The 21736-nt window shown below is 42.8% G+C and overlaps 1 protein-coding gene across 20 annotated transcripts in view; it reads right to left on the minus strand.

Moving 5' to 3' along the window:
* LOC130141871 (spindlin-Z) overlaps positions 1-19965 on the minus strand; it is a 101118-nt gene extending 81153 nt beyond the window's left edge. For 3 of the 20 annotated variants that reach the window (XM_056323120.1, XM_056323119.1, XM_056323116.1), the window contains exons 1-2: positions 19353-19965; positions 18602-19127 (exon numbers count right to left, since the gene is read on the minus strand). The gene's annotated coding sequence lies outside the window, so the exon portion shown is untranslated. The other 17 variants (XM_056323121.1, XM_056323126.1, XM_056323123.1 and 14 more) reach the window with 12 other exon arrangements.
* Between the last annotated feature and the right edge of the window lie 1771 nt (positions 19966-21736).

Consider the following 21736-nt stretch of genomic DNA (forward strand, 5'->3'; position numbering starts at 1 on the left):
CTACGTGGCAGTCGATAGTTAACACTCTGGAAACTATGAAAGCGAAAAAAAAGTAGCGACAACAGCAGCCATAGAAGCGTAGGGAGGAGATGTGGTAGAATAGCCAATAGAGTAGAAGGGTGATTCACCTAAGCCTTCTCTCTTGGCTACACTTTTTGGAGTTGGGCATACTCGTCCTAGGAAGGGTATGTCAGCCCCTGCGTGTTCAAAAGTGCAGGAGCTTTTAGATAAGACAGCAGACATACCGGAAGTTACTCCTCGGGGGTCTGTTGTACCTGAGCCGAACCCGGAAGAGGCGGCTGAGCCTCCCCAAGAAGGAGGAGCAGCGAGTCCTGCTGCACCAATCGGAGCTGTGGGTGGAGCAAGACCAAAACGGAGGGTGGCTACAGCTCGTTGGTCAAATCAGGGGGGGCAAAAGCGCCGTCCGATGTGTATTCTCCTCTTCCTGAAACATCATTGGACGAATTTGAGGAGGAAGGCGGGGAGAAACCTCGTGATAACAATACAGATAAATCCTTACAGGAGGTAATAGATAAATTAAGAAAACTGGAAAAGCGAGTTGAAATGAACCTGCCTACTACAATACCTGTAATTCCTCCAGTTAGCCCAACTACCCCACTGATGCTGAACTCGAGAAAAGATCCAATTCTACAGCGTTGGTCTGGTGTTACTCGTGATGCTATTTTGGAGGGTGATTGGCAGGTGACCAGCTCATTAGCTTGTCCAGTACTGGTTAATAACCTTGGTGCACAATGGGAGCCGCATGACTGGAAAATATTGCAACAAGCAAAGCAAACAGTTACTACTCATGGCCTGCGTTCAGAGGCTGCATGACAGATCATCCAGTTTATTTTCACAGCAGACGTTCTTTCACCTGCTGATTGTGCTGGACTTGCTTCCCTGTTATTGACTCCTTCTCAATATCTATTGTTTGAGAGGGAGTGGAAGAGACTAGCTGTAGAGGAAGCAAATAGACATCAAGACCCAGATATAGGAGATCCGCTTTATGGTATACGGGCAGATATGTTAACTGGGCAGGGACTTTACTACGCAGGTTCAATTGCAGTATCCTATACAAATGCATCAACTTGCTCAAACTCTAGCACATCGAGCCCTTTTGTCTGTGCCAGAGAAGAAGAAACCTGCTTCCTATACCACTGTTCGTCAGGGGACAACGGAGCCCTATGGACAATTTGTAGACCATTTGTCTGCAGCATTAAAGAACAATTCTGATTTACCTTTGGACCTGCAGGAACATTTGTTCCGCACCCTCGCCTTTGAAGCGGCTAACCCAAGAACAAGGGCGGTCTTAGCAACACTACCCCAAGGAAGTCCCGTAGATGAAATGTTACTTAGAGCTACTTGAGCCGAACAAAATAACCAAGCGGCTGCCTTTACTGCTGCGATGAGGGAGCAAGGGCATATAATCGCAGCAGCCTTAACAAATCATATAGGTGGACATTGAAAGGGCAACAATGGTAAATCAGGATTTGGTATTTGTTATCGATGTGGTGAATCTGGACACGAGGCGTACTTGTTCAAAGACTGTTTGGTGTCACAAATGTAACTTAGATACACATGCTACTGCTGTTTGTAGATATAACAGGTCGGGAAACATGCAGCGCAGCGCATCGGGTCTACGCACGAAGACAAAAGTACAGGCCCTACCAAAGCAGATGAGAAATGTGGTCTCTTATACCAGCGCATCCCACCCACCCGGGGGAGCCTCAGGGTGGACGTGGCAACCATAGTAGATGTAACTTTGAACATTAAAGAAGTTATTTTAATTCCAACTGAAGTAAAAGGACCTTTGTCTAACGTGAATTCTCCAGTTGGAGGACTTTTATTAGGGAGATCTTCAACAGGAAGGCAAGGAGTAATTGTTTTACCTGGGTTAATTGATGCAGATTTTACGGGACATGTACAAGTTATGGCCTATGCATTACAACCACCTGTTACTATTCCACAAAGAAGTAAAATTGCTCAAATACTTCCCTATGAAAGCCTTGCTGCGCATCGACAATCCTATGAGCAACTCAAACAACAATGCCAGCCATCTAAGATGGGAGGAGAAGACTATTTTGGATTTACCAGACCTGAGATGTGTTTCATATTAGATCTTAATCACAGACCATATCAGAAGATTCAATTGAAGAAAGGCAGTCAACAAATTACTCTGGAACCTCTATTAGACTCTGGGGCAGATGTCACCATCATTAATCAACATCTATGGCCCCAGAATTGGGAACTGCAAGCTCCTATCACCCAAGTGGTAGGAGTAGGAGGTGCAAAAGTCCCGAAGCCGAGTAAAGACTTGATTACTTTGCAGTTTGAAGACAGCCGGGCTATTGTAATTCGGCCATACGTAATGCAACTCCCACCCACATTATCTGGGTTGATTTGACGGGAAGTTTTGTCACAATTGGGACTAGTTATGACAATTGACCAGCATTTTGCACCACGGCCACTGATCGGCAGCCACCCATACTGAAGATTACATGGTTAACAGAAAAGCCAATTTGGGTAGACCAGTGGCCGATAACAGAAAAACGGCTGTGTGTTGCTGAGGAATTGGTGCAGGAACAACTGAAAGTAGGTCATATTCAACCTTCTACAAGTCCTTGGAATACTCATATTTTTGTGATAACAAAGAAGACTGAGAAATGGTGACTCTTAAATGATTTACGTGAAGTTAATGATCAGATGTTAGCAATGGGAGCATTGCAACCTGGTCTTCCAACTCCTACGATGATCCCTCAGAATTAGCAAATTGTCGTGATAGACTTGAAAGACTGTTTCTTCACAATTCCCTTACATCCTGACGACACACAAAGATTTGCATTCACTCTGCCATCAATAAACTGTGCCGCTCCAGCCAAACGGTCTTACCACAAGGAATTAAGAACTCTCCTACAATGTGTCAGACTTTTGTAGATTGGGCACTTGTTCCAGTACGACTACGTTGGCCTCACATTCTGATCTATCATTATATGGATGATATTTTATTGGCTGCTGAACAAGGGATTTCAGACTATCAACTGAAATGGCTTGTTGACCACCTTCTATCGTTTGGTTTGATTGTGGCGCCCGAGAAGGTTCAACATTCAGCCCCATGGAAATATCTAGGCTGGCTCATCTCGGATGTTCAGATCCGACCACAGAAGGTGACCCTTACTACACAAATAACTAATCTGCATGATGCTCAAAGGCTTTTAGGAGACCTACAGTGGGTTCGTAACATAGTTGGCCTCACTAACGATGATTTGCAACCGTTCCGATCCTGGTTGCATGGCACTGAAGCCAACAGTCCCCAAACTTGTTCACCAGAGCAGCGGGCTGCCCTAGAAGTTATGTCCCGCAAGATTCGGACTGGCTGGTGTGGTCGCCGAACGGCAAATCATCTGTTATCTTTTTTGGTTTGTAATGTTGCCACTTCACCTTTTGCCCTTATTTTGCAATGGCAAAAGAAAAAGGGGGAAAATATGGCGATCGTTTTAGAGTGGTTGTTTTTGCCATTGCAACCCAGACATCGTATTTTAAGTCGCCCTGAAGCAGTAGCGGCCTTGGTGAGAAAAGGAAGAGACAGGATTGTTGAAATTGATGAGACTGAACCGGCAGATATCAGTATTCCAGTCCGTGGTGATGATTATGAGTGGCTCCTGAGACATTCAGCAGCCATACAGGAAGCCTTGATGGGTTATACAGGTGTTGTACACAACAACCGGCCAAAAGGACCTCTCTGGAAGATGTTAGAACATTACCAGTGGATTGCAAGACCGCTATGCTCAAAAAGACCAGTTGAAGGGCCAATGGTGTTTACAGATGCAGGACAAAAGATGAAGAAGGCTGCGTGTGTTTGGCAATCCAATAATCAGTGGCAGAAACACGTGATCACCGGGTGTGAACCACGGGACAACCTTCAAACCTTAGAACTGAAAGCAGTGTGTTGGCCATTGGGAAGCTGGAACGACACCCCTGTAAACATAGTATCAGACTCATTGTACGTAGTTGGTGTAGTACAGCACATTGAAGATGCCTTGTTGAGAGAGACAAAGAACCAACATCTTGGTGAAATGTTTCTACAGCTGCGTAGTACTCTTCAACAGAGAAAACATGAATTTTGTATTATGCATATTAGAAGTCATCAGTGGACCATTGGGTTGGGCGAAGGTAATGCTAGAGCTGATGAAGCAGTCAGCTGTCTGGCAATAACTCCACCAACAAGTAAGTTTGAAGAAGCTCACAACAGCCACGAGATGTTTCATCAGAATGCAAAGTCTTTACATCGACAGTATCAAATACCCATAGCAGATGCAAAGGGTATTGTCCACTCCTGTCCTCAGTGTAGTCATCATGGACCTGGTTTAGGGGTGGGCACTAACCCAAAAGGTCTGAAGGCACTTCAGGTTTGGCAAATGGATGTAACACATGTACCTGACTTTGGGAAGCTTAAGTATGTGCATGTCACAATTGACACCTATTCTCATTTTATATGGGCCACTGCACAAACTGGTGAAAAGGCATTACATGTGGAGAGACACTTAATGTCTTGTTTTGCTGTCATGGGAGTACCTGTAGAAATAAAGACAGACAATGGTCCAGAGTATAGTAGTCAACGAGTCGCTAGGTTTATGACAACTTGGGGAATTAAACACGTTAAAGGGATTCCTCACTCCCCAAGCAGTTGTTGAAAGGGCAAACCGTACCCTGAAGGATTATCTTCAGAGACAGAAAGTATCGCAGGACATAGACGTAACTAAACGGTTGACTAAGGTGTTGTTTACCTTAAACTATCTCTCCCTTACGGAGGGTAGAGAGGGACCACCTGTTGTTATACATCACCAAACAGCGCAAGGGAACCAAACAACTACAGTTCCTGGTTTGAATGTTCTGTATAAAAATATGGGTTCAGGTGTATGGGAAGGACGTAATCCCGTGTTATTTAATGGTAGAGGTTATTTTTGTATCTCCACAGATAAAGGACCTATATGGGTCCCTAGCAAGTTTGTGCGACCTGTATGTCAAGATCAGAAGACGGAAGAGAAGACTCAGAGAGAGAGCAGACAGAATAAACTGTCTATCTTGTAAGGGATGTAACCCGCGGGTATTGTGCCGATGTATGCTGTGTGGGGTAAAACGGTTCTGTAAGCCAAAGCTTAAATGTAAATGGTGTAAAGAGTGCACGTGTTTGATTAGTAACTGGGCATGAAGCAAGAGAAAGCATACGACTAGTGTAATACCATGCTGACTGGAGACAGTACACATCATCAGAATCTGTGAAAGCACAGATTTGTGGGGTGGAAGGTGAAAAAAAAAAAAAAATGGAATTTGTAGGACTAAACATGTTTGAGTGGTGGACTTGGTTTACGGTCTTGATGAATTTTTTACCCATTGGCCAAAGTATTTTTGACATCTTGCCTAGAACAAACATATGGGTGACAAGGGCAAATATCAAGGGAGTAACAGACTTTTTTTTTTAAGTCTGCAACAGGCAGACAACCTCTTTAGAACCTGTTTAATTGGTATTCCCCTGCAAGGGAATGAAACAAATTTTGATGGTTTTTTGGAATGTTAAAACAGTGGATCTGACTTCCGATCAGAATGGTACATGTATGAGTCCAAATGGGCAATTTGTTTGGCCTTCTATGTGTAATGCAGCGTGGCAGAAGACGGTTATTGAGCATTTAAATCGGCCACATCATTTATCTTTGCAGGAGTTAGACCTATTGGCTAGCGTTGTACCTGTTGTATATGTTAATGTTACTGCGACTGATATGGCAGACTGTACCCACATGTCATCACCACTTCAACCCGTGAATGGCACTGGAGTAATTTGGTTTGGTGACCCGTGGCGGTTATGGCTAACACGTCAAGGTGAACGGGGGTTTTATACAGGGTTTCAAAATCTAACCGGTTCACTTATTTGGGGTGAATTAAAAACTGGGGGTTTCCATGTAGATGTATCAGGGGGTTATCAGTTGCCACCGGGAATCTTTCTAATATGTGGGGACAGAGCACGGCCAGGGATTCCTTTGTATCCTGTCGATGGACCATGTTATTTAGGGCGTTTGACTTTGTGGAGTCATTTTTAATAAGTCTTTCATATGTGGAGCAAACAATCTCATAGATCACGGAGGGCACTGCGCACCTTTGATGAAACATGTAAGGACAGAGTTGATCGACAGTCTTTAACAGCAAATGTCCTAGCCTCCATATTTATGCCGGGGACAATGGCTGCATTAAATGCTAAGAATATACAAAGGTTAGCGTGCTGGGGAGAGAAACAATTGAATCTTACGTCACAGATTTTAAGTTTGTTATTGCTTGATGTAGATAGTGTTAGGCATGCTACATTACAAAATAGAGCTGTAATAGATTTTTTTGCTATTAGCACATGGACACGGTTGTGAGGATTTTGAAGGGATGTGTTGTGTGAACCTTTCCGATCATTCCATATCTATCCACAAGAAGTTGTCACAACTGCAGGGAAACATGAAGCATATTCTTGCTGATGATAATCTCTTCGATGAATGGTTGAGTGGACTGGGGATAACAGGCTGGTTAAAGACATTATTGATGGAAGGAATACACTTTGTTATAATCACTGTTGTAATGTTTTTAGCCGTTTATTTTCTTGCTTGAAGAAAGGGTTAACATCCATTGTGAGACAGACATGGGTTGTCCAAAAAGAAAAAGGGGGATATGTAGAGGGATTTTTAAAGGACCGAGGACATATGTTACCATTGTCCGGGTTGGACAACCCAGGCCTGTTAGTTGAAGCTGCAGAGCAGTTTTAAATAGTTCTGGGAACAAGCAGTGGGAGAAGGAAAACAAGCTCTGCACAAACAAGAAGCCAGGTGCAGAGCAAGTCCTGGGAACCGCGAAATCAGCACACTCTCATCGGCACACTGATCAGGCGCCTGCAGCATGCTCACCGATCAGTGACATGGATGCCCAGGTGACCAGAAACATTTATCCAATCACCTGTGTGTAAAGTCGTGTGAGTGCTTGGTTTACATTATAAATATGACCTGTTTGTTTAATAAAGTGAGCACGGCATGTAGCCATATTGGTGTGATTGTTGTGACTTGGCCAACTCTACATGGGGGACCCTCTTAGACTAGGATTAAAAAAAATTGTGGTAGTGGGAGATCACAACCTCCTAGTCTAATGGCCCCCACCCTGAAGAGGGTGGATCCCCTGCTCGGGGATTGATCATGCCGATATAGATTTAAAACCAGCCCCAGTGGGCATGTATTAGCTTGACATGTTTAGAGTGGAAAATAAGGAAGGGCTCAGCGTTAGCTAGCAGATGTTTAAACACTTGAATAAAAGTTAGATAATGGATGGCATAGTAGATAAACTAAACAACAAGAACTGCTAATGTATGCAAAGATAAACAGGAACTTTAGGTAACTGCCCCAGAAGGTGAAAAGTACATCTTGAAGAGGTGCCAGAGGGAAGAGATTCTGAATTTTCTGAAACCTTATGTATATGTATGACTTTGTATAATAAATACCCAGCTGCTTGTTGAAACGGTGTACAAGTTAGAAGGAGTGATCCCCCTTGCACCTGGTGCCACCATAAACATACCTGCTTTATAACTCTCCTTGAGTTGTAGAGTTTGATTCTGCACGTTAAAGTGGAAGATCTTAAAGTAGTATTTAAGAGGACAAATAACTTCGAAGTTTTTTTGGTGGAAAGTTATTTATTGGACTATGGAATAATCTACTTTCAGAGAACACCTGCATGAGTTTGTGAGTATATGAACAGGTTTTGCTCAGAAATTAGCAAAACTGGTTTAAGCCAAGGAATTTCTTTTAACTGAGCTGTCAAAACCAACACTAGCTCAAGAATTCACACTACATTCAATGCTTAGACACACACCCTTCACACCCTTGCTAGAGCATTTTTTCAGAACACAAGATACCTAGCATCTTGGAAAAACAACACTCCCCGTGTGAACTGGAGAAAAACTGGTTCACAGATGGAAGCAGCTATGTGCTAAACAGTAACCGACACACAGGATACGCTGTCACTACCAGCAAAGAGGTAATAGAATCGGGAGCTTTGCCTATGAACACTTCTGCACAAAAGGCAAAAATAATTGCCCTAACTCATGCCCTGGAATTGGCTCAAGGCAAAGTTGTGAACATTTATACTGACTCAAAATATGCTTTTGGAGTAGTACATGCACATGGAGCAATTTGGAAGGAGAGAGGACTGTTAAATTCTCAAGGGAAAAACATTAAACATGCAGAAGAGATCCTGAAGTTATTAGAAGCTGTCCAACTCCCTGAGAAAGTAGCAATCATACATATAAAGACACACCAGAAAATGAGCTTGGATTTGGAAAAAGGGAATGAGTTGGCGGACAGAGAGGCAAAACAAGCGGCCAAAATAAAGGTAAAAATAGAGGGGGCTTTAATCCCTGACAAATTTCCCTAAAAAGCAAACCAGAATATACTAAGGAAGATTGAAAACTTATTACAGATTTAGAGGGCTCATATAACAAAGAAGGGTGGGCCTATACCCCACAGGGAAAATTAATTATTCCTTCTTACTTACTGTGGCCTTTAATACAGGAAGAGCAGAGGAAAAGACACTGGGGAGTCGAGGCTTTATATAAACACCTAATCAGGGAAATTGTGGCCAGAAATTTAGATACTACAATAAGACAGGTATGTGAAATATGCCTCCGGACCAATCCTAAAAATACTCCCAAATTAGAGATGGGGCAAATTGAGAAAGGTAATGGACCTGGACAACAATGGCAAATAGACTTTACTGAACTCCCAAGAAAAGGGGGGTATCATTACTTATTGGTGTTAACAGACACCTTTTCAGGTTGGCCAGAAGCATTTCCAACTAGAACAGCAAAGGCAAGGGAAGTAACTAAAATAATTGTACAGGATCTTATACCACGATTCAGGGTCCCAGCAGTTATTTCATCAGATAGGGGACCACATTTTATTTCCAAAATAGTACAACAAGTTAGCCATTATTTGGGTATAGACTGGCAACTACACACTCCATATTGCCCACAGTCAAGTGGAAAAGATTAATCATTTGATTAAACAACAAATTGTTAAATTGGGGCAAGAGGCAAACTTAGCCTGGCCCCAGTCTCTACCTTTAGCACTTTTACGAATACTGACAAAACCTAGAACTAAGGAGGGAGTGAATCCGTTTGAAGTTTTATATGGACAACCATATGCGATACAGAGAGGAATATCTATCCAATCAGTAGACAAGGTTATAACCTCTTATATGATAGCACTAGGGAAACAAATAAAATCCAAAAACATGTGACTGGGGCCTGGGGAACGGGTCTTGATGAACTAGTGCATAATATTAAGCCAGGAGACTATGTATATGTAAGTCTCTTACAGAAAAGACTTTGGAACCACAGTGGGAAGGACCGTTTCAAGTACTTCTGACCACCTTTACTGCCATCAAGATCAAGGAACAAGACTCTTGGATCCACCATACCCGGGTGAAGAAAGCACCAAGTAAATGGACAAGTGAATCAGATGGAAAACTGAAGATATGAATAAGACAAAAACAATTATGAAAAATACTGAAATAATTGTAGTAAGCATGTGCTTAGTATTGGCAGATGCATGGCTTGAGGTCTGGACCCCTCAAACAATACAAGGTTGAGGAAGGGCAAACAGTTGCGCTAATGAAATGTTCTCAACTATGCTTAAAGTGAAGAAAAGCCCTTAGAAAAGGGCATGAGAAAAAGAGAAGGGGAGAGTTGAGCCAAGGCATCCTAGCCTGATAAGCAAACACATACTTAATCAATACTGCACATATAACTCTTAGCAACTTAGAAGCATTATATGTCACGATGAGTCAGCATAAAAGTCGCTTGGCGTTACTTAGATGTGTTTACCATTGTAGCATGTTTGCTGATTACTTATAATCAATGTTTTGCAGCGGAGGTGTGGCCTGGAGGCTGAATATAATCAATGTATCCAAGATTATGTGTGGTTTTAGATAAAGAAATGTAACATGTACAAATAGGTCTGAAAAGGTTAAAAAAGGCATGCACGATTTTGGTGGGACTACCCCCCCCCATGCAGCCCAGCACTGAATAAACATACCTACTTTACAGTCTAGTCATTGTGAAGTCTGTTTTCCACACGTCGATATCAGACTCCTTACACAGCCACACCTAGCTTCCCACTTCTGCAAGGAAAGTTAGAAAGCAAGGGAAACCTGGATATTGCCGCCGATCTTTGTATCAGTAATAAAAAAAGTCTTTTTCCCCCTTTTGGAAATACACACTCACAGAGACACAGATTAAATTATCTTCTAATACTTCAAATAAGGTTGAGTCTACTGAACTGAAGTGCAGAGAAAAGGACAAAACAGAAATCCAGAAAAGGGGAAAAGGATCTCAGAAAACAGTGTATCTCTCCCCTTATAAACAGGTGAGGCTTTCTGGAATTCTATACTATAGGTAAACAGAGCACACACAAGAACAGACACTTCTGCCTTTCACGGTAGGTGGCAAGAGGTCAGAGACTGCCCTGTGCCTGTCACAGCCAGTTCCAGCCTGCTCAGCAACAGATTCACCACAGGCCAAAGCTGAGCTAATCAGCAAAGCTGGTGGCACCTCTGTGAAAACATTTTAAAAATGGGAGAAGACACTAAACGGAGAAGGGAGAAAGGAACAACAAAAAAATTTGAAAAACAACGTTGGGAATACCAAGGTCAGAATAGAAAGAGCTTCATGGCAAAGTAGTCCTGCAGAAACTGGGGTCTGCAGAGGACCCATGCCAGAGCAGATATTCCTGAAAGGACTACAGCCTGTAGAGAACCCATGCTGGAACAGAGAAAAAGTGAGAAGGAATGAACAGCAGAGAGAAGCTGCTAGATGCTAACTATAACAACACACACACACTCTGCATCACTGAAGGGACTGAGTAACTTGCAGACATAACAAGGGGCAAGGGGAAGAGTTTGGAATGGAGCCAAGTCAGGGAAAACACTTTCTCCTCCCTTTTTTTCCCAAAGTGTGTTCTCTAGAAGTCTTTTAATGTTTGTTTTGTTTGTTTCCCAATACTTGAATCAATTTTTTATTCTTATATTGGCAATAGTTGACAATGAGAAATTGGCGATAAATTAAATTCCCCAAGTTAACTGTTGTGGACAAAACAGACTTAAGTGATCTCCCTATCTTTATCTGGACTCACAAGCTTTCATGCTCCTGTTCTTCCTATTTTCTCCCTCCATCCCACTGGGGGAGGGGATAAAAGAGCAGCTGGGTGAGTTTGGCTGCCAGTCAGGGCCAACTCACCATATCCCTGCTTCGTATTTTAATTTGTTCCACCCCCACCCAAACATAGTCTCCCAGAATTGTTGTTAGAGGCCTCAAAGCATGACTGAAAACTAGTATGTTTATTTACAGCAGAGAATCTTGTCCTAAGTCATTACCATTTAAAAATGTACTTTTCATCCAATATTGATACAGCTACATCTCTAATCATATGAAATAAGTTTGCCTCATCATCCTCTCTATACAAGCCAACACTGCTATAACAGAGGAGTGAAACACCTCCCACAACTTTAAACAAGTAAACTTGTCAGGACAGCACATAAACCAGAAGAGAGGTTGCTTGCCCACTGTCTTATGGGTGATGCCTAACAGCAAAGCATGTTTATACTGATAAAATGGAGGAGGGGGCAGAAGATCAAGAGATGTAATTCACAAACGCTAATAAAAAATCCCAGTAGTCACCTGAGGTGCCCTGAGCTGTCTACAGGCCAACAAAGATTTCTATCTTGATTCACTTCTAGAAAAAGCCTTTTCTTCAGTAGAAAAATGACCCTCTGGGATCCGAGGGCAGTCTTTGTGAATACTCCCCCTACTCACAAGATGTCAGGTGTAAGTATCCAATGATCTCCAGTTCCCAAATATCAAACACCTGTGTACCCTGTAACTCTAGAAGCATTTAAGAGTCAGATTTTCTTAAAAAAGTATTTGCACCACAGAACAGAATTTTCTGTTAAGCTGTTTTATGAAGATACTCCTGCAGCATATATTTTGACAGATGAGATCTCCTATAACTGCAGTTCCACTGATGGTAAACCAACCATTAACAAAACCTTGTGTCTTTCAACATCAAGTCAAAGATCTTTTGACTGCCCAAAATACATGAGATTAAGGAACAGGATGGGCAAACCACCATCCAGAATCATACAAGTGTAGCTGAATGTCTTTTGAGTACAAGATGGGTTAGAGAACCTACATCCTCCAAGCAATATTTTCATTATTCATATAAATCCTAGAAAATTAAAAAAGTTTACTCCCCAAACATTTTACAATTCAAGTTGAAGACCAGAGATAAGTTAGACATACAAAACATACAAAGTGCTTATCAGTATGAAAAGTAGTTATCTAAGCATACCAGAGACCTAAGCACTGTACTGAATTTTAGTAGATATGCTTGATACAGCATTTGTAAAAGGATAGCATGAAAACTTAACATAAGTGTGTTGTGGGCAAAACAAGTTTATTGATTTCTGTGAAATTTCAATCAATTCAATTTATTGTCAATTAAAAACTTCTAATTATCAATTCTGTTACTGAAGCAAACAAAAAAACCCCACACTCACTCTCTCTCCAAAATCACAGCATGGTTGAAGTTGGAAGGGACCTCTGGAGGTCATCTGGTTCAATACCCCTGATCAAGCAGGGCCACCTTGAGCTGGTGGCCCAGGACAATGTCCAGACAGGGTCTGAATATCTCCTGAGAGGAAGACTCCACCACCTCTCTGGACAACCTGTTCCAACTCAGTCACCCTCACAGAGGGGAAAAAGAAAGAAAGAAAGAAAAAAAAAAAGTGTTTCCTGATGTTCAGACAGAACCTCCTGTGTTTCACTGTGTGCCCATTGCCTCTTGTCCTGTCACTGGGCACCACTGGAAAGAGCCTGCCTCTGTCCTCTTTGCACCTACCCTTCAGGTATTTCTATACATTGCTAAGACACACATTTCCCCCCCCCACCCCCGAGCCTTCACTTCTCTACACTGAGCATTCCCAGCTCTCTCAGCCTTTCCTCAGATGTGAGATGCTCTAGTCCCTTAATCATCTTTGTGGCCCTTTGCTGGACTTTCCCCAGTTATGTCCATGTCTCTCTTGTACTGTGGAACTCAGAACTAGACACAGGACTCCAGGTGTGGCCTCATCAGTGCTGAATATAAGGGAAGGATCACCTCCCTTGATGTGCTAGCAATGCTTTGCTTAATGCAACCCAGGATACCATTAGCCACCTTTACCACAAGGGCACATTGCTGGCTCATGTTCAATTTGGTGTCCACCAGAACCCCCAGGTCCTTTTCTTCAAAGCTGCTTTCCAGATGGGTGGCCCCATGCATGTACTGGTGCATGGGGTTGTTCTTCCCCAGGGGCAGGAATTGGCATTTCCCCTTGTTGAACTGCATGAGGCTCCTGTCAGCCCATTTCTCCAGCCTGTCCAGGTCCCTCTGGATGACAGCACAACCCTCTGGTGTATCAGCCACTCCTCCCAGTTTTGTGTCATCAGCAGACTTGCTGAGGGTACACTGCACCGTCATCCAGATCATTAATGAACATGTTGAACAAGATCAAACCCGGTATTGGGGCAAATACTGGGGGGTACACCACTAGTTACTGACCTCTGACTAGACTTTGTGCCACTGATCATCACCACCTGGGCCCTGCTATTTATCCAGTTTTCAATCCACCTCATCACCACTTGACGCTGCAAAACCTCTCCTCCCCCCTGTTCATTCTCCAATCCCATCACCACACAAAACATTTTCTTCGATGAGGCAACAGGCAGCACAAGAAAGTGGGGGTCAGCATGTGGTGGTTTCTCTACAGGTAGCAGTGCCTTTAGAGTCAGACCTCTCGGCCCCTGCTCAGGCTATCACTCAAGCTCCTGCTCTCCTACTTTTCCAGCATGGTCATCTTTCTCCTCTTTCCTCTGCTCTGATGTTATTTCTTTTCAGTATTTACCACCCTTTCTCAGTTTTGTTTTCACAGAAGCACCACAAAGTTTGCCAATTGGCCCATCTTTGGCCTGCAAAGGGGTTGTTGCTGAGCTGGCTAGAACCATATGTAATCAGTACAGGGCAGCCAACAACTTTCTCCTACAGAGGTCACCCCTGCAGCCCCACCCTGCTCCCCCCTCAACCTCGCCAGTTATGCCCAATACAAAACATCACAAGGGAACTATTCCAGAACATGCTTTCTTCTATGCTGCTGGGAACTTCCAGATTTAAAAATCTCAATAGCAATCAAAATTATACAGTGGAGTTAAGCTACCTTTTTTGAACACACTAGGGAAGAGTTTTCCATAAAGAAAATACATACTTAACTAGGAAAATAATTGCATTGGGTCTGGCTGAGATGGAGGTAACTTTCCCCATAACAGCCTTCACAGTGCTGTGCTTTGTATTGGTAGCTAGGAAAAGTGTGTTGACTACTGCTGAGCAGTGCTCCCACAGCATCAAGGCTGTCTCTCCAACCTTCCCTCACCACCTGTAGGCTGTGGGTGGGCAAGATCTTGGGAGGGGGCATAACCAGGACAGCTGACCCAGAGTGACCAAAGGAATATTCCATACCATATGACATCTGCTCAGATATAAAAGCTAAGAGAAAGGAGGAGGAAAGGAGGGCATTCATTATTTATGACATTTGTCATCCAGAACAACTGCTATGCATACTGAAGCCCTGCTTTCTGGGAAGTGGCTGGACATCACCTGCTGATAGGAAGCAGAGAATAACATCTTTTGGTTTCCTTTGCTTCTGCACACAAACCTTTGCTTTTACTTCATTAAACTGCCTTTATCTTAACCAACATGGTTTCTTCCATCTTATTTTCTCCCCCCCTTCTGAGGAGGGGAGTGATAGAGCAGCTTTGTGGGCACCTGGCATCCAGCCAAGGTCAAACCACCACAATTTTTGCAACAGAAATAGTTATTTGATCTTAACACTTACCAGACCAGAAGTCTGATATGTCTTTCAGTTGTGCTTCTTAGGGTAAGAGGTCATAATCTAGTAAAGTTAGTTTTTACATTTAAATGTGATGAATACAGGTTTAGAAAAAGATTAATTTATGTTTTTTTAAAGGGGGGGTCAAGTTAAGGTGTAGATAGGTAAATATTTTTTTTTCCAGAAATCACCATAATGGCAACTTAGTATGCTTTAGAACAAGTCAATAAACATTACTGAAAAAGTAAAATGAAGAAATAAGCTTGAGAAGTGACTGACAACATCTGGGGAAAGTAATATCACCTTAAGAAGCAGCACCAGTAGTAGACATCAATTTGGTAGGTAATGCTATACTTTACAACCTAGTCAGCATAGTAATCTTAAAACAGAATAGTTACCCATGTTCCCTATATTCATTACTTGTCCTGACCTAAGAGTAATCTGGGGAAAACAAAAAACCCACGAAGCAATACAGTGGATAGAATTAAAAAGCCTTTGAGGTACACATTCAGAAGGAATTGTCATCTTAATAGGCTATGCCCAAAGTTACATCGGGAACTTGGGATTCAGGACTACCTCTAAACCACCAGGAAGACTCTGAGAACAGGAGGAGAGACCAACCAGTGACCTTAAACATAGCAACATATTTTATTAGAGCACTTTCATCCTAAAGCATTTCCAAACTTGCAGATACAGTCTTACACTTAAGCAGACATATAAGCTCCCCAGAACTCTGACACTAAGTCAAACAAACCAAAAACTCCAAAAAGGAATATTAAGACTAGCCAGGTTACCACACACCACTGATCACTCCCAGGAAATGGAACTGCAGGGATTTGAATACAAGGCACTTCAATTAAAGTGGCTAGCACTGTTAGTACAAGGGGACTATCAGCTACAATGTGGTCAAAGAATAGGATCTGTATACAGCTATGCCAGAAGAAGTGAGTGAAAATAAAGAGATTACTTCAAAGATGACAAATGGACTCAACAGTTGGTCACACTGATAACAGTGTGCTCACTATAAATGGCTACTGTAAGTCATCCATATAAAAACAAATGGAATACTATTGGTAAACAAACAGACAAAGAGATAGCTCTCTGTTCAAACTACCACCTGCAATCAAAGGCCTGAAGCTCAGCAGCTTATCTGCATGTTAAGCATTGTTGAAATCCATAGAGCTAATTAAGCTCTATCTACTCTTACCACTATTTGGAGATGCAAACCTTGAATAGCACAGAAGAGCATTCAACAATAACATTAAAAAGAGAGACACTAAAAACTAACCTTTGCAGAAAAAGACTATAAAAATCTACCTGTAAATGTTTATAGTGTCAGTAATGCTTATTTTACAGGTAGATCTCTAAGAAAGTCCCATCATAAAAGATAACAATACATCTCAACCACCTTGCAATAATTGCAAACTATTGCAATTAGGTAATATTTAAATCTAATATAAAGACCACAGTTAATGACAACAATTTGTAATGGTCCCACAACCTGCTGAAATACATACAATAAAGTTTCCAAGCAAATTAAACAAGACCTCACATAACATGGATTGACAGCAGTTTTACAACATACATTACACAACGGAAATATAAAAAGGTAATCTCCAATTTTAGAAACATTCTCAACTTCTCTGATAGGTGGTGAATTGATTTGGCTAAATTATGCATGCCATCACCAAATTCACATTTTAGATTAAGACAAAGTTAAAACCAACACCTGTCAAATAGTGAAAACAGTAATAAGTACTGAATATTATTCAATTAAATAATTTCACCATTACTTGAAAATTACTTTAGTGATCCCAGGCCCTATTTTCACTGTTCATCGATAAAATACAAATTATTTAACAACAGTTAAGAGTAACTGAGCACTGCACAAATCCACAGAAATATCAAGTTACAGCCTTTTGCTCAGACTTTTCCATCTATAAGTATTACAGTTGGCTTAGGAGCCATGACATGAATACAGAATCCAAAATGCAATTTGGATGACTCCACTCAAGTTTTACATTGTGGTAAACTCAATACTATATTTTCTCCTCCAGTTAATCAACTGGATTAATGGGGATGAGAAAAGCAGGAGAAAAACCAACAAACAGGTTTAAATAATTGTTTAATATATGATACTTAATTCTAGCATTAAAATGCAGTAACTACTCTCTCAGTAAAAAACTATGATTATGCTATGCCAGTGCTTCTCCACTAGAAGCTTCCAAAGCAAAGTAGCCAAAGATTTAGGACACTGTTTTAGAGCACTACTCTGATAGAAGTCACAGCTATCAATGTGTACATGCTTTGATTAGAGACTGTGTTTTTAAATATAATCTTTGAAAAATGAAATATTTACTATGAGTTACAGTAACACACATGTTTAGAAAGCAATAGAAAGCATAACATCCTTGGCACCTTGAGCATTCATCCTTAAATTAAAACCTAGACATGCCGTTCTCCAGCAGATCATTTTAGATATGCCTAAGAAATGTTATTTTGTGGGTGGTTTTTTTTTAAAAAAAAAAAAAAAACAAGCAATAAGATATATTAAGATATATGCTATTTTCATTGAAGCTACACGGGGGTACTCTGAATAACTGAGGTTGGGAGGTGCTGAACTGAACATTTGTCTTTTGTTAGGAGAGGTCAGAAACACGCTGTCTTGTAGCTCAGTATCGCGCTTCAGTTCACGATGCCATACCTTTTCTAAGAAAAAGCGCTCCTTTTTAAGAACAACAAACAACTTCCTTTTGTGCCATTGTCATCACAAGGGCAAATTGATCGCAGACAGAAAACTAGCAACACAAAGAGACCCGGCAAGCGTTAATTCCAGTTTTATAGCCTGTGATCTGCAAACTATTTAAAATACTAGCAAGGAAATACAGAGAAAGCCAAGAAACCCCCAAAAACCTATACTACGTGTTTTCACTACACAATGCCTATTCTAGCGTAACTAGTTCAGGTCTTTTTAATAAGTCTGTGCCGAGTTGATACCTTATACTGAACTACATCCTAAAATGAAAGAAACGGCGCTAGTTCATTTTACAAGCATAATACAGTATTTCACCTCCGCCAGAGCTTTGGTGCACCAGCCCCCTCCCTCAAAGATAAGCGCACCCTAATCAAGCCTCTCTCCGCAGGGCTCAGCCAATTCTCCCCCTCCCTCCCTCCCTCTAGGCCTTGTTAAGTTCCCAACCCCCATCTGATTTTAGGTTTCATTTTGTTGTAAACAGCAAAACGGAAGGAGAAAGCCTCCAAAGCGAGGATCCTTACCCTTGAAATCCCGCCATGCACGCAATAAGGAGGGTGAATTGTTTTTTTGGGGTTTTTTTGTTTGGGTTTTTGTTTGTTTTTTTTTTAGCGGGAGATGAAGGGGAAGAAACAAAAGCCTAAATGGAGGAGAGGCTAAGCGGCGGAGACAGAGGGAGCAGGGCGAGCGTCAGCCATATTGTATGTGTTGGTCCAGTATTTACAAACCTGCAGCTGCGTTTTGAGTCTGGGAGAGAGGAGAAAGAAGGGAGGGGAGGGAGGAGAGAGGAAATCGAGGGAGGAGGGGAAAGCGGCGGCAGCAGCAGCAGACAAAGGAGCGTGTACACACACAGGCACTCACTCTGGGTGTCCCAGACAGCAGCAATGGCGTGTGCAACCCCAGCGCTGCCAGCTCGGCGCGTTAGCAGCTCTCCCAGCTCCAGCATTTGGCTACTGCAGCGCGGCCAAACCCTGCCACCACCTTCATATCCGCTCCACCCTATTTTCTCGGAGAGGGAGGGCGGGGGCGAACGGATGACAGGACAGAGACTTACCTCCCCCAACGTGCACTATCGACAGAGAGCTTTTTCTGCTGGGAGCCCCTCGGCGGGCCCCAACCCACAGTACAATAGCTCCACAGAGAGGAAGGGGGGATACGCAGCTGCGACCCCTCCCCTCCAGCAAGAGACAGTGGGGCGGGGGTAGGGAGAAGGTAGATAGCGAGAAGGACAGTGCCAAAAGAAGGCAGCAGTCCCCTGGAGCCCAGAAAAGTGAGGGGTGCCAAGGAGCCAGGGCGCTACGTGAAAAAGGAAGACGGAAACAGCAACACGAGCCCAAGGGCCCCCACTCTCACCCGCCTCCCGCGATTTCCGGGCGGACCTCTGAGGCTGGCAGTAAAGAAGAAAAGGTAACAGAGACGGAACACCACAAGTACATAAATAACATCAGCCTCGAAGGAGGGGAGGGAAAGCTAAGGAGCAACGGCTTCAAGTCCATCCCACAGCGACTCCCTCCGGCTCTACCCGATACTAGGCTAGGCTAAGCCAGGCCAAGGGCGGCGCGACAGGCTGAGTCGTGCCCGTCCCATCCCCCCCCATTAGCTACTCGCTTACCTGCTGGGGGGGATGGGCGCCTGGGAGTGCCAGGAGAACGGCGTAGAAGCGTTAGCGCTGCAATCGCACCAATCCTCCTGTCTCACTAGGCTACTCAGATTCTCTGCGGCAGCAGTAAGGACAGCTGCTCCCCTTGTCTCGTTTGTCCCACTCCGCCGTCACCACTGCTGCCTCCTGTTCGCCTCTGCCACATTTGGATCCTACTCTCCGTACACGAGCTCTACCGCCATGATAGAGGACTCCTCACCTTCCTGCCAAATAGTGAGCTATCCGCATCGAGACGTTCAAAACACAGGGCCGGACACCGCCCTCCTCCCCTCCACCAACGCGCAGGCGCACTGCAAATTCCGAACTGCGACAGGAGGGCAGGAAGCAAACCTCCACCTAGTCCACCACTACTTGCTAGCGCGCAGGCGCTGCTGCTGCTGTCTCCCAACGCTCCGTCGGCGGTCGTAGTGGAGGGTAGTGTGGGCTCATCTGCAGATTGCTCGTCTGCTGTTTGTTAGCCCTTCTCCAAACGCAGGCCACTAGGCCCTGGGGCGGTGAACGTCCACCTTTCTCCGCCCACCCAGCGCGGTGGGTCCAGTGCTGCTTCATGAGGTGGCAACAATGCTTTATAGCAGTGGCACTGCTTCCCTAAAGAGGCCTTGGGAGCCAGCGGCTCTCTGCTGCCTCCTCACCATCATAGGAAAGAAAAATCAGTTATGGATATCCTGTGTTACAAATTCGGCCGTGCTGACTGAAGAGAGAGGCTAGGACGCAAAGTATAGAATTACGAAAGTAAATATTTATTCATGTGCATAAGACGTCTCAGGTAAACTGGGTGCACCCAAGGGATTTTTCAGTAGGGGTTTTATACTTTGCACTACAAAGGTATGATATGAATAATCCAATTACCTATGAATGCATATTTCTAATTAGATAATCAGAAACATGGTACAGCATAGCAACATAAATATATTTTTTAAATCTTGCAGCATTGTTATCTGTCAGCATCCTTGTGGTTTATCTGTTAATCCAGATGTTTGTCATCAACTTCTGCAAAGTTATTAAGCATCAGCAATTCATGGTTCTCTTTGTTGATTAACTGAAAGCTCTATATCTAAGATAATTTTTGTGAGAACAGAGGTTTCCTTACTTGTCCTTAACAGGGGTCTTGGGTTTCCAGATAATGATGTAGCAATTATACACTAATAATGTTCTTAGTTCCTAATGACTGTGTGGTCTCAATTTATATCAGTGTTGTGGTTTAACCCCAGCCAGCAACTAAGTACCATGCAGCCACTTGCTCCCTCACTCCCCTTACCCACCCTCCAGCGAGGTGGGGAAGAGACACAGGGGAAAGGTAAAACTCATGGGCTGAGATAAGAACAGTTTAATAATTGAAGAAAAAACAATAATAATTGTAATGAAGAGAGGGAGAGAGAGGAACAAAATCCAAGGGAAAGAAACCCCAAAAACAAGTGATGCACAATACAGTTGCTCACCACCTGCTGACCAATGTCCAGCCAGTCCCTGAGCAGCAATCAGTGGCACCTAGCCCACTCCCCCCAGTTTATATACTGAGCATGATGTTCTAGGGTATGGAATATCCCTTTGGCTCATTCAGGTCACCTGTCCTGGCTGTGCTCCCTCCCAGCTTCTGTGCACCTGCTCACTGGCAGAGCATGGGAAGCTTGAAAAGTCCTTGACTTAGGATAAGCACTACTTAGCAACAACTAAAAACATCAGTGTGTTATCAACATTATTATCATCCTAAAGCCAGAACAGCACTGTACCAGCTATTAGGAAGAAAATTAACTTTATCCCAGCCAAAACTAGGACAATCACACCTACTAGAAATGAAAAAAAATTTAGAGAAAATGGAAAAAATAAGATGTGCTGTCACCAAATCATAGTCTATCACATTTGTTTACAGTTTTCAAGGATATAACTTCAAGAGCTGTTCATAGCTTCAGATTGACAAAGAACAAAATGGAAAACATCAATAAGTAAGATTATATTCTTCTCTGTCCAATCAAGTAATTGGTTCAAAAATCAAAACAGGTGAACAGCTGAGGCACAGGGTTTTTTTTCAAAGTATACCTTGACAGGTATAGCATGACATATGACATTTTTCTGTTACATTGTAAGACAAAAACTTCAATGCATCAAGACAGCCATGAATAATTGTTTGAGTCAAGAAGAGTTTGATTCAAGGCAATCATATTGTGAAGCCAAATTGTAACTTAACCTAATTAATAATTAAAAAAAAGGAAAAGTTTCAGGTTAAGTGCTGTTGTCACCTGATGCTATGGAAACAGGTTCTTTTAGGGATCTTTGGCAAAATGATGACATCACTAATTTGTAGTTTCAATTAAAACTTTATTTTTTAAACAGAAATT

The sequence above is a fragment of the Falco biarmicus genome, chromosome W (genome assembly GCF_023638135.1).
Source record: "Falco biarmicus isolate bFalBia1 chromosome W, bFalBia1.pri, whole genome shotgun sequence".
Lineage (NCBI taxonomy): Eukaryota > Metazoa > Chordata > Aves > Falconiformes > Falconidae > Falco > Falco biarmicus.